Source organism: Phyllostomus discolor, chromosome 5 (assembly GCF_004126475.2).
Source record: "Phyllostomus discolor isolate MPI-MPIP mPhyDis1 chromosome 5, mPhyDis1.pri.v3, whole genome shotgun sequence".
NCBI classification, from domain to species: Eukaryota; Metazoa; Chordata; class Mammalia; order Chiroptera; family Phyllostomidae; genus Phyllostomus; species Phyllostomus discolor.
Window position 1 is genome coordinate 155,761,998 of NC_040907.2, and position 12,590 is coordinate 155,774,587.

General features: G+C 42.0%; 1 pseudogene; it reads left to right on the forward strand.

Annotated features, from left to right (window-relative positions):
• The first annotated feature begins 6,472 nt into the window (after positions 1 to 6,472).
• Positions 6,473 to 7,288, forward strand: LOC114497045 (annotated as a pseudogene).
• Positions 7,289 to 12,590: the final 5,302 nt, after the last annotated feature.

Sequence of the window (12,590 nt, forward strand, 5' to 3'; positions counted from 1 at the left end):
TGTTTCACCTCTTCCACATGGGCAAAATGTCCCCCTTTGAGGATTTTTTTCATCCAGGGAAACAAAAAAAAAGTTGCTCAGGGTGATATTGGGTGAATAGGGAGGGTGGGGCAGGGGGGTCATACTGTTTTGGTCAAAAACTGCTGAACACTCAGTGTGACGGGGCAGGTGTGCTTGTAAATCACCCGTCATGAAATGGACAAACATGTTGAAAGAATCTTCCAAAAAAATTCACTGAATCCGAATGCACCCTCTCACAACAACACCAGCTGGTACACTGACACAGATGGGTTCCTAGAAGACTCACCTAGTGGTGGAAGCCTGCACTATAAGGGGCATGCCCTCCAGAAGAGAATTCTGGGGTTTTGGGTCCCTCTCATCTATATAACAGGGATGTTCTTTAAACCACATTGAAGAGGATATGAGGAGATGGGTTACTGGAAGCAATTGTGCCCTTGGTCATGGAGGATGGTCTAGAAAATATGCTGGGTCTTCTTAGTGTCCAGCCTCCACAAGTGTGCCCTGAGAGTCATCAGCCCAGCTGTTCCAAGGAGGCAGAAGACTTCAATACCAGCAAGTTGAACAATTCTCCTTTCCATTGGGAACCTGTTTTTCTCTATTCTCCTTTTGTGTAGCAGAGCCAAGAACCTATTATTTGAGGACATGAGATTGAGCGGGACTAGGTATGTTATTTTAGCTGCACCTCCCTGACAAGTCTGTACCGGCAGAGCATGAACTGGAGGAATGCACGGCGGAGTTTTACTTCAGAAAGTTCCTGGACTGACTCTCCATGAGAGTTTGGCTCTTATTGAAGATCATGTTGACCTCATGAACTGCTCGTGCATATTTAAAACTTCCTGGGAAGCAAGACCATCATGAAGAAGTTTCCAGTTATTATGTTAACCAGGTTATAATGATGAGTAGCACGTTGAGCATATTTTTCCTCATATTCCATCTGCCTCCTCTACCAGTGGACTGTGCCCCCCTGAAGGGCAGGAATGGAATAGAAACTCAATAAATATTTCTAAATGAATAATATGAAATTAGTACTTGGATTTGACCCTTAAAGCGAGGTTCTTAGAGACAGTGCTCGTCCAATTCACCACTTGTTATCTCTGTAACACTGAACAGATCATTTAAGGTTTCTTTTTCTTCCTTTTTAAAACAATTTCAGCATATTTAAGCAGACAAATGTAAAGAATAATAAAAATGAATGTCTATCTACCCCCAAGTTTTAGAAAATTTTGCTATTTTGTCAAATGTGATGGAGAGAGTCACACCTGTCCATCAAAGCCTATTTCATTGTCTTCTTCCCGGGCACAAAAGGACCGCCCCCCTAGCCTACTTTGTGGTTGGATTGGTTCCGTGAGACTGGCTGTGCCAATAGGGTGTGGCACGTGTAACTTCCAAGGTCGGCAGAAAATGACTGAATTCTCTGTGCTCTCTTCCCCTGTTGCAGAGACCATGGGGCCTCGTTTTAAAATGGTGCTCTCAGGAGATTCTGGAACCTCATCAGCTTATCGCTAGACAGATCAGTGTTTGAGAATTCCCCTTGATCGATCCACACCTGCATCAACACTGAGTTTTGTCTACTTTTAAAACTTTTTTTTGCCAGGTTGATGATGTGAAATTATTGTTTTAATTTGTATTTTGTTTATGATTATGAGCAACACTGGGCATCTTTTCAGATGCTTGATTGTCATTTGGGTTCCTCTTCTGTGAGTGCCTGTCCATATCCTTCGTCCATGATGGTGGTGGGGTTTGCTATCCTAGTGTTTTGTAGGAGCACTTTCTTTGCGGGGTGGGCAGACGTAGGTTTACAGCTGTTCATATAAAAAATAGTACAATCATTAATAAATAATAATATAAGAATAATGTCTGTGTTTTGTGTACTCACAACTATAAACCTACTTTTGCCTGCTCCTGTATTTTGGAAACAAATCTTTTATCAGTTACATTTGGAAAAAAGCAAATACTTCTTCCAAATCTGTAGTGTATATTTTTACTTTGTTTAAAGTATCTTTGATGTGTAGTTTAAATTCATCAGTCTCATTCCTCTGCTTTGGGTAAGAATTCTTTCCTATCTCGAAGTGATAAAGATATTTTCTTATATTTAATTTTGAAAATGTTAAAGGCTTGCTTTTCATTTTTAAGTGTTTAATCCACTGGTAATGGTGTGTGTGTGTGTGTGTGTGTGTGTGTGTGTGTGTTGTAATGTAAGAACACTGGGTCCCATCAGCCAGCCAGCACCGACTGCCGGGCACGAGAGTGAGATCATCTTGGACCCTTTAGGTACAGACAGGCTGTCGTATGGCTACTTCTGTGACCCCAGCTGAGCCTGAAAAAAGGAAGCCTCAATTATCAAGACACAGGCTTGTGAGACACACTACAACATCGACATTTAATTGGCCTTGTGCTGGGGTGGGCTGACAGGAGGAGTAGTCTGAAAGACTGCTCTTCAGAGATGTCCAAACAGCTTCTCCTTCACAGGGGCTGCGAAGAAAAGGGACTTCTCTCCAAACATATTAATTCACTGTGTAGTTAGTAGGTGTGTTTCCTCAGCTACATACCACTGCAGGGACAAGAGGCTCATTTCCAGTTCAGTGTTTGAAACTTTTGAGAAACAATGTCTCGCTGCCACTCTCCTGTTTTATGACCCCATATTCTGGGGATACTCTGGCTGGGATATCCCAGGACCAAATACTTATCACATGACACATCTGCTTACCACATTTGTTTCCAGATAATGTTATCATGTATTATTCATCTCTTCTACCGGGGTATTACACAGATTCATGAAAATATCGTCTTGATAGATTTTGAGTTACTCAGAACATCTTTTCATAAAGAAAAAAATGAGAAACAAATGGCCAATACAAATACTAAGGGTTGCATCGACTTAATTCATAGTTAAAAAAATGCGATTTCAAGCAATGAGTTTCCAGGGCTGCCATGTATAGCTGTTGAGTTTAAGCGTTGTGCAATGCTGACTGGCCAAGGGGAGAGTGGGGCAGAAATAGAGTTCTGAATGGCAAATTCCAAAAGGGAAGATATTGGTCAAAAGGTACAAACTTCTAGGTATAAGGTGAATTTGCTCTGGGGATCCAATCTACAGTATGATGGTTACAGTTAATAATACTGTATTATATACTTGAAAGTTGGTAAGAGAGTACATCTTAAACGTTTTCACCACACACAAAAAATATGGTAATTTTGCGATGTGACGGAGTTGTTAGCTAACAGCTACGGTTCCAATATGTAAGTATATAAAATCAACACGTTGTATGCCTCAAACTTACACAATGTTCTATGTTAATTATATCTAAAAAGCTGGGGGGTGGGTAGGTTTTGGAGAAGCCAGCTCTGAGACTGAGATAAGCGTCCTGAAAGTTTATTACTCGGAGAGCACGGTTGGGGCTGACACCTGCGGAAAGAAAGGGCAGGAACCAGCACTGGGCAGGGAGAAGGCAGGCTGTGAAACAGACTCAGCGAAGGCCTCCACTAAGCCTGTCGGGATCTCTGGAGCTGGGGTGGCCCTTCACAGTTGTCTGCAGTGGGACAAGAGGGCCAGGCCTTGATGTACCCTGGCATCAGCATGTCAGCGGATGAGGAAGAGGATGTGACCTGGGGAGACGGAACTCTTAGGCTGGGTCATTTTTTTTTCTTTTTTTTTTTTCGGCTGGGTCATTTCTAGAGAGGAGAGTCTCCCATCACCCAAGGGAGTAAGTCCTTCAGTCCTGAAGTGGGTACTGCTTGGCACATGTCGCACTGCTTCTGTAGCAAAGCCAGTTTTCTGTCATTCTGTCCAAGGACACTTTAAATTTGTCAGTGAAAGCCCAGTTAGTTTTTTCAGTGAAAACAGACACAGCTAAGAACAGCACTGGCTTTGGCTCTTGCTCCTTCCTGCAGCCTCTAATATTAACATGTTGACCAACATTGTTTGATTGCTTGTCCTCCCACGTGCTTAACTTCTTGTGTTAAGCAAATTGTAAAAGATAAAATGTCTTGTATATCAGAAACATCACTGTTCTTTTTTTTACTTTTAATATTTTTTCCTTTTGATATTATTATTGTTGTTGTTGTTATTGGTTGCAGGTGTACAGCATAGTGGTTAGACAATCATATACTCTACAAAGTGTTCCCCCTGTTATTTCCAGTAGCCACCTGGCAAACTGGCACCATACATCATTATCACAATAGTCACTGTTTATTTTTTTTTAATTAAAAAAAATCCTGCTTCCACCCTTTCACTGTCTGACTCATTGAAGTAGTTTTAAATCCTCTGGTTAATTTTCCATCTGCTCTTGGGAATAAAGAGAATAAAAATTTTTTTCCTTCTGTGTAGCACACAAGTAAGAAATACTTTGCACAGAAAGCCTCATTCTTTAAATAAGATTACTTTTTATTGAAACGGAAGAAGCACATCACCTTATGGTGCTTTTAGATTAATAATTGAGCTAGCTTGTTTTGCCCGCTCAATAGGGTAATTTGAAAATAATTCAGTTGGCCTTGTTTACAGGAATGTGCCACGTTGTAAATGAGTTTATCTGCAGAATCTGGATGCCATCAAAGCATAATGGAACACAACCTCCCCTTGGAAAAGTAAATCACGCAGCTTGAGGGGAAGACAAAGGAAAGCCCTCTGGGAGAGAGCTAGTGCTTCTCAGTTTGTGGGTTTAGCAAGATTGCTCTGGGCTTGGATGGCAGCAATACTTGGCTTCAAAGCAGTCTTGATCCTTCAGTAATTCCCTAATCCCTGTTGTTATGTGAACCAGCAAACATTTGAAAGGCAAAGCTGGAGAGGAGAATTAGGGTGGTCTCCTGAGTGAGGTAGAAAGCCTCAATGGTTGCAAAGAACTTGCAGGATTCTGCTTAAAGCTCACATGTTGAGGACTTGAGTGAATATTGATTAGAAGCATCAAAATATTCAAGTCTCAATATAATTATTGGTGCTAACCACGGACCATCAAAGTGCTTCCATATTACAGGAGGAGTCACGAAAAGGGGGAGATCTTCCACGTTTAAAAAACATGTTTGAGCCCTAGCTGGTGTGGCTCAGTGGATTGAGCACTGGCCTGTGAACCAAAGGGTTGCCAGTTAGATTCCCAGTCTGGGGCACATGCCTGGGTGGTGGCCAGGTCCCCAGTAGGGGGTGCATGAAAGGCAACCACACACTGATGTTTCTTTCCCTCTCTTCCTCCCTCCCTTTCCCTCTCTAAAAATAAATAAATAAACCCTTAAAAAAAAGTCTGAACTGCCACGGGATAGGACAGAACCTAAGACAATAGAGATAGAAAAGAGAGCATCCCACAAGTTCAAACGATGACACTGAGGTCTGAGTCAGAGGCCGGCGCTATCACTACTTTATAAATCGTCTTTGTTAAAACAACAGAAAGGTATTCCTTTGGGTAGACAGACTCATAAGCTCTCAGCCTAGTTAATAAAATGCAGGCTGAATTTCAGCCTCCCCCTACTTCTTCAGGGGCATGCCTTTGTGTGGTGCTTTCCATAAGCCAAAGAGAAATCTAGAAATCAGAATTCCCAACTTGGCTGTTTTGGGAGTGAGGAGATTAAAGTCAGCACTGTTCGAACAGAAGATAGCTTTTCTAGCAATCAGGCATAGATCGGGGTAGATTAGACTTGGCAGCGAGGTCAGGGGTGGAAATCCGGGCACTGTTGATCTAGGGCATATCCAGAGTGGAACAAGGAAGAGGGACCAGAGAATGCCATCTCCGGGGGGCAGGCTCTAGTAAAGTCCCTGAAGAGAGAATGATGACCAAAAGGGACCTGGGAACTGGTCAGCATCCTGGTCTGTATAATGCTGTACTTTGATGCTGAAGTTTTTATTCCAACACTCCCTCATGCTGGAGTGGTTTATCTGACCTGAGACCTGGGGGAACTGAGTAGGGAGGGGGAACTGGGAATTGGTCTTTGATAAGAAAACCAAAACAAAACCTCCACTTGATTTTGGGTGGTGACAATTAAGAATAAACTTGAATTCCAGTAGACATGAGACAGGATATAAATTCTCAATTTATCCACTTCAGTCCAATGTTGTTTTTAAGCTCTGGACAAATAAATAGATAATGGCGTAAATTTGTATCAGTGTACTAGAAGTATGTTGTGTAGTTCAATGTAAGGTCAGGTGGGAACTTAAGGGAACACAGAAGGCATTCTATAACACTCAACATCTAAGTATAATTGCTACTATTACCTTCCAAATAAAACAGTTTAAATTTTTTTAAAAAATTATGTAGCCATTTATCTCAGGGATTTTGAAATAACTACTGAGATGCCATCTAAGTGTGTTTTTTAACTGCCATTGGAACTTTTCATAATTTAAAAAATTTCATTAGGCAAGTTTAAAGTATTTCACCTGATTACCAGGACTGACTACATTACATACGAATTTTCCAGTCGAAACTACCCTGATATTAACTCTGCAATTTTAAGGGTTAACATTTCAGTTTACTGAATTACTGAAAGGTTAGTCTGTTTTTCTTGAAGTCTGGCCCTCTTAACACCAATCTTGCAAGACAGTACTTTAAAACACAGATTCTGGGGAGCCCAAGGAGAGAAGCATTTTGGTCCAACTCGGCCTCCCTGTGGGACTCTGAGGAAAACCCACCACCCGGGAGATGCCATCTGTCCCCGTAGGTAAGGGAGACCCCAACAAGCCGAGGGGCGGGATATCCTTGTGTGCCTTCTTCGTGCAAAGAGGCTCCCCGCTGCCGGGAGGAGCACAGGAAGAAACACCCAGACTCTCCCGCCCATTTTTCCGAATTCTCCAAGAAATGTTTGGAGAGATGGGAGACAATGTCTGCAAAGAAAAAGCTGGAGTTCGAAGATATGACTAAGAGTGACAAAGCTCGCTGTGACAAGGAGATGCAAAATTACGTTCCTCCCAAAGGTGACCAACAGGAAAGAAAAAAGGTCCCGACGCCCCTGAAAGGCCTCCACCGCCTGCTTCCTGCTCGTCTCTGAACGTCACCCAAAGATCAAAAGTGAACTCCCCGGGGTATCCATGGGGGATACTGCAAAAAAAAAAAAAAAAGGGTGAAATGTGGTCTGAACAGTCGGTCAAAGATAAGCAACATGGACAAAAAGCAGCTGAGCTAAAGGAGAAGTATGAAAACGACACCGCCGCATACCGTGCCGAGCGGGAAACCTGCAGTGGGAAAAGGCCCCTGGCAGGCCGGCAGGCTGCACGCAGAAGGAGGAACCAAAAGATGAGGAGGAGGAAGAAGAGAAAGATGAGGAGGAGGAAGAGGACACAGAGGAAGAATAACAGGCTATCCTGCAGTGATGTGGGCGGGGTCTGAGTGCTCAGGCAATGGTTTTGCTGAGAATGTGAGTTCAAGTGCAGCTCAATATTAAAATAGCTTCAGTATAAAAACTGTATCATTTTTTGTAGAGCGCATAAGATTCTTTGTAGAGAAAAATACTGTTTAAGAAAAGCAGGTTGTAGCTTTTGGGGGGCTACTACACACAGAGAGATTGTAAGGCTTCTGATGTTAAATGTTTCTAAATATGTGGTGGTTTCTTTAATTTCTTGCATGTATGGTAGCACAGCAAACTCTTAGGAATTAGTTTCAATAGTAAATTTTGGGTTTTTTAAAATGTTGCATTTTTGTTTTAAAAAAATTCTCATAAAATTTTGTATATTAAAAAATAAATAAGAGACATGTTCTGGGCTTAAAATGTTTGAGAACTACAAGATACTCCTGTGCAGAAATATAAAACACATTAGCCCATTAAAAGTTCTGTAGTAAGAGAAACTTCAAAACTTTATCTAACTGAGAGTTTCCCAAAGTTATATGGCTATAGTACTCCCTTTTGAAGTAAAAATTTGATTGACTCAATATTGTTTCAATTATAGATCATTGCATAACAAACCTCCCTAAAATTTAGTGCCATAAGTTAAGAGCAGTTGTTTATTTAGTTCATGACTGTGCAGTGTGTCCGGGACTCAGTAGGGAAGACTTGGCTCTTCTCCACCTGATGTCAGCTGGGGTCATTCCCCTAGAGGCTGGGAGATAACTCCAGGGTGATGCACTCACTTGGCCGTTAGGTGGGAGCTCAGCCAGGGCTGTGGGCCTGGGACCTGTGTTCCTTTCCACCCAAGTCTCCCCCCGTGGGCCTCTTCCTGGGTTGTTTGGGCTTTCTCAGAGCACGGTGGCTAGTTTCCAAGACTAAGTGTCCCAAGTGACAGGAAGTAGAAACTGCCAATTTCTTAAGGAATGGGTCTGGAAACTGGGAGTGTCACTTCGGCCATGTCACACTGGTTAAACAGTCATAGCTCCAGGATTCAAGGGGAGGGTTCGTGCACTGCCACCCCCTCACCTCTTGACAGGATGAGTTTCAAAAAAAAAAATGTAGTGGCTACATGTTAAAATTATACACACAGAAAAACATGCAAATCACAATAAGAGCAGAGTTTAGTGTATTTTTGCATAATAAACTCACTCATGTAATCAGCATCCAGAAGTGTCCCACTATGTCCTCTTCTAGTCACCGTCCCCTCAAGGGTAACCAGCACCCTGATCTCTCATACTAAAGATTAGTATAGGGCTTGTTGACCTGAGCTGGATAATTCCTTGCTGGAGGTGGGGGTGAGGAACTGTCTTGTGCATTGTAGGATGTCTAGCAGCATTCCTGGCCCCTACCTACCAGATGCCATTAGCTCCTACCCCCTCCACTTATGACAACCAAAAAAGTCTGCAGAAATTGTCAAATATCCCCTGGGGGGCGGGGGCAGGGGAGCCAAATCACCCTCAGTTGAGAATCACTGGGTTAGAAGATACCATCTGCCTTTTATTATTTGCCTACACCCCACTTAACCAAGGAGAATATACATTCCAAGAGGTTGCAGTTTTTTATTTGTTTATTTTTTAAATATTTTGATTCTGACCGATTCTTCAGTCATCCCTACTGGGGTATACAGTAGGATACTGCCTAGCATGTAGTACAAAATTGAGACCATCTGTTAAGTGAAGGAGTGCATAGGAGGTGGCAATTCTAGAAAGTTGAAGAGTCAACCCTGGAATGTATATTTTTTATTCAGCCGAACCCTCAATCACAAGTAATAGGTTGTGCATTTTTTTAGAAATGGCCATTTTATAAGGTCCAGATGGATTAAAAAGTAGAAAATAGATACAACTCTAGTAGGAACCTGTATTGGTTAATTTCTTCCTGCAGCAGCATGAAACATGAGCCACCGAAATAGAAAAGGCTATGATTTCCCAGACAAATAGGCAGTGTCACAAACATCGGTTTCTAATTGTGGCAGCTTTGTGAAACAGAAATGTGCAGTAATAAAGTTTTTGTTAAAAACCTGCTGCTCAGAAAGATGAGAGGAATTAAAGGAGGGCACACAGTGCAATATACAGATCTTGTATCCTAGCAACGCACACTTGAAACCTATAAGATCCTATTAACTAATGTCACCCTTATAATTGAATAAAAAATTGGAAAAAAAAAGAGTTAAGGAGGAAGATTATAAGATGGTAGTAAGAACCTGTTATTTCCTTGCAGGGAAAACTCGAACGTTTCTTTTGGAGATAGCCTCTGACATTACTCTGAGAACATCCCCCACCCCACCCACCCCCAAGGCGTGTGCCAGGCTTTCCTATCTTAAGGTAAATTGCCGAAGGGTTATTCCAATAATAGTTTTCGGCAGAAACAGGATTCTCAATGAATTTCAACACATAAGTCCTTCTTTTTGAAATTCCTAACTGCATTTATTTACTCTTCAGTCACAATTGCATCAGAAAAAAATGGACACAGTTACTAGTATGTGTGTAAGAAACTAAAGTTAGGGGCACAATGAAAACAGAATATTACCGTTGCAAGTGCTCTTAGAGATCATATTGAAGAAGAAATCTACTCCCAAAGTTGTCCCTTAGAAGATATCTTACTTTCTGGGTCATTCTGAATTGTTTCATCTCCCTGAAGCCACCTCTGTTAAAAGTGGAAGTCAGAGAGTAGTGACTTGCCCACAGAGCTGGTTAATGACGGGACAAATAATTTTGAGCCAGTGCCCAAAACTATCACATCCAACTTGTTTTCCTTATGACACAAAGATAGAACTTCAATACATAAAAGTATGGGCAACAGAATAGCACATAACCTTTATTAATTCCAAAGGATTGGCTGCCTGACCCCTGCAGCTAGTAAATGTCTCGATGAAATAAATCCAATATTGACCACTCAAGTCCTTAAAGCTCAAAAGAAGTTATGTGTCTAGGTTTTTATTTATTTATTTATTTGTTTGTTTTTTAATATATTTTATTGATTATGCTATTACAGTTGTCCCATTTCCCCCCTTCTCTCCCCTCCACCCTGTACCCCCCTCCCACCCACATTTCCCCCTTTAGTTCATGTCCATGTGTCATACTTATGAGTTCTTTAGTTTCTACATTTCCCATACTATTCTTGCCCTCCCCCTATCTATTTTCAACCTACATTCTATGCTACTTATTCTCTATACCTTTTCCCCCTCTCTCCTCCTCCCACCCCCCTGCTGCTAACCCTCCATGTGCCCTCCATTTCTGTGGTTCTATTCCTGTTCTAATTGTTTACTTAGTTTCTTTTGGTTTTGCTTTAGGTGTGGTTGTTAATATTTGTGAGTTTGCTGTCCTTTTACTATACATGTCTTTTCTTTATCTTCTTTTCTTAGATAAGTCCCTTTAGCATTTCATAAAATAAGGGCTTGGTGATGATGAACTCCTTTAACTTGACCTTATCTGAGAAGCACTTTATCTGCCCTTCCATTCTAAATGAAAGCTTTGCTGGATAGAGCAATCTGGGTTGTAGGTCCTTGTCTTTCATTACTTGGAATATTTCTTTCCAGCCCCTTCTTGCCTGTAAGGTCTCTTTGGAGAAATCAGCTGACAGTCTGATGGGAACTCCTTTGTAGGTTACTGTCCCCTTACCTCTTGCTGCTTCTAGGATTCTCTCCTTCGTTTTTACCTTGGCTAATGTAATTATGATGTGCCTTGGTGTGTTTCTTCTTGGGTCCAACTTCTTTGGGGCTCTCTGAGCTTCTTGGATTTCTTGGAAAACTGTTCCCTTTGCCAGATTGGGGAAGTTCTCCTTTATTATTTGTTCAAATATGTGCTCAATCTGTTGCTTTTCCCCTTCCGATTCTGGTACCCCTATAATTCGGATATTGGAACGTTTAAAGGTGTCTTGGATGCTCTTAATCTTTTCCTCAATTTTTTGAATTCTTATTTCATCATGCTTTCCTGCTTGGTTGATTCTATCTTCCTTCTGGTCCACTGTATTGTTTTGAGACTCATATTCCTTCCTTTCACTATTGGCTCTCCTCCGTGTGTCTTCCTGCATCTGTTTTATGGTAATCTGCATTCTTTCATCTAAATTTCGTCCAAAATCAACCAGTTCCGTGAGCTTTCTGATCACCAGTGTTTTGAACTGCGCATCTGATAGATTGGCTAGTTCTTGGTCGCTCAAAAGGATGAGTCCTGGGGTACTGATCTGCTCTGTTGAAAACATAGTTTTTTGTTTTTTGTTTTTTTTTCCCCCCTGTCTCTCCTTTTTTTTTTTTTTTTTCCGGTCTGGTTGCTCTTGTTACGGTGTGGGGCAGAGCCTTAGGTGCTCACCGGGGCTGGGCACTCCAGTCGCTAGATTGTGACGTTATATGTGGGGGCGGGGCGGGAGAAAACAATGGCGGTAGTTCCGTTCCCCTGGACTCAGACCCTTGTCTGGGCTTCTGGGCCGTGAGTTCTGCCCTGGTCCACAATCGCTGCCCCTCTGGGTCTGCCAGCCGCAGCTTGCGTACTCAGGGATCACCGCTGCCTTCTTGCGCGCTGGATGGCTTTTGCGCCGATTTCGCGCCAAACCTTCCCCCGACCTCCGCGCGCCGCCGACCCGAGCCAGCCCCGCGCCCGCCCGGCTCGTCTTCTCCTACCAGTCCGGATGAACGCGTCTACTTCAACTTCTTGGCTGCCCGACTTCCATTCAGATAAATCCTCTGCCGGATCTGGGTGTTATTCTGATAGTAAATTATTGTTGTAAATTATTGGTTTTCTAATCTTGGTTGTGCGAGGAGGCACGGTGCGTCCACCTATTCCTCCATCTTGCCGGAAGTATGTGTCTAGGTTTTTAAACTGGAACGTGAGTGCCACTTTTAAAAGAAGTATGTCTGTATGCTTTTTATTTTTTAATTCCTCCAGATTTGAGTACGTTAAGTCTTGCCATTACCACTGCCAAATGTTTATGACTCATTTTAGCTGAAGCAGCTAAGGATGAGGAGAGGGTGGGAGTGAGAGTGTAATAATTCTGTGTGACGCAGAAAGGGACATGAAGTCAAAGGGAAGATATTTTTAGATTCCCTTTTTGAAACAAAAATAACTTACCAGGTGATTTGTTTACTTGTAAAGTAGGAAAAAAATGACCGAAAATCCGATTTGGAATTTTCTGAATGACACACAATCCTATTTCAGGAGTATAATTGTTATGATTACAGGTTACTTTTTAAAACTACCTGAAAAAAGTTCTTTCTAAAAATATGACTCCACAAGTATAGACAAATGCATCTCCACCACAGTCCTCGTACACCAGAGGAATGT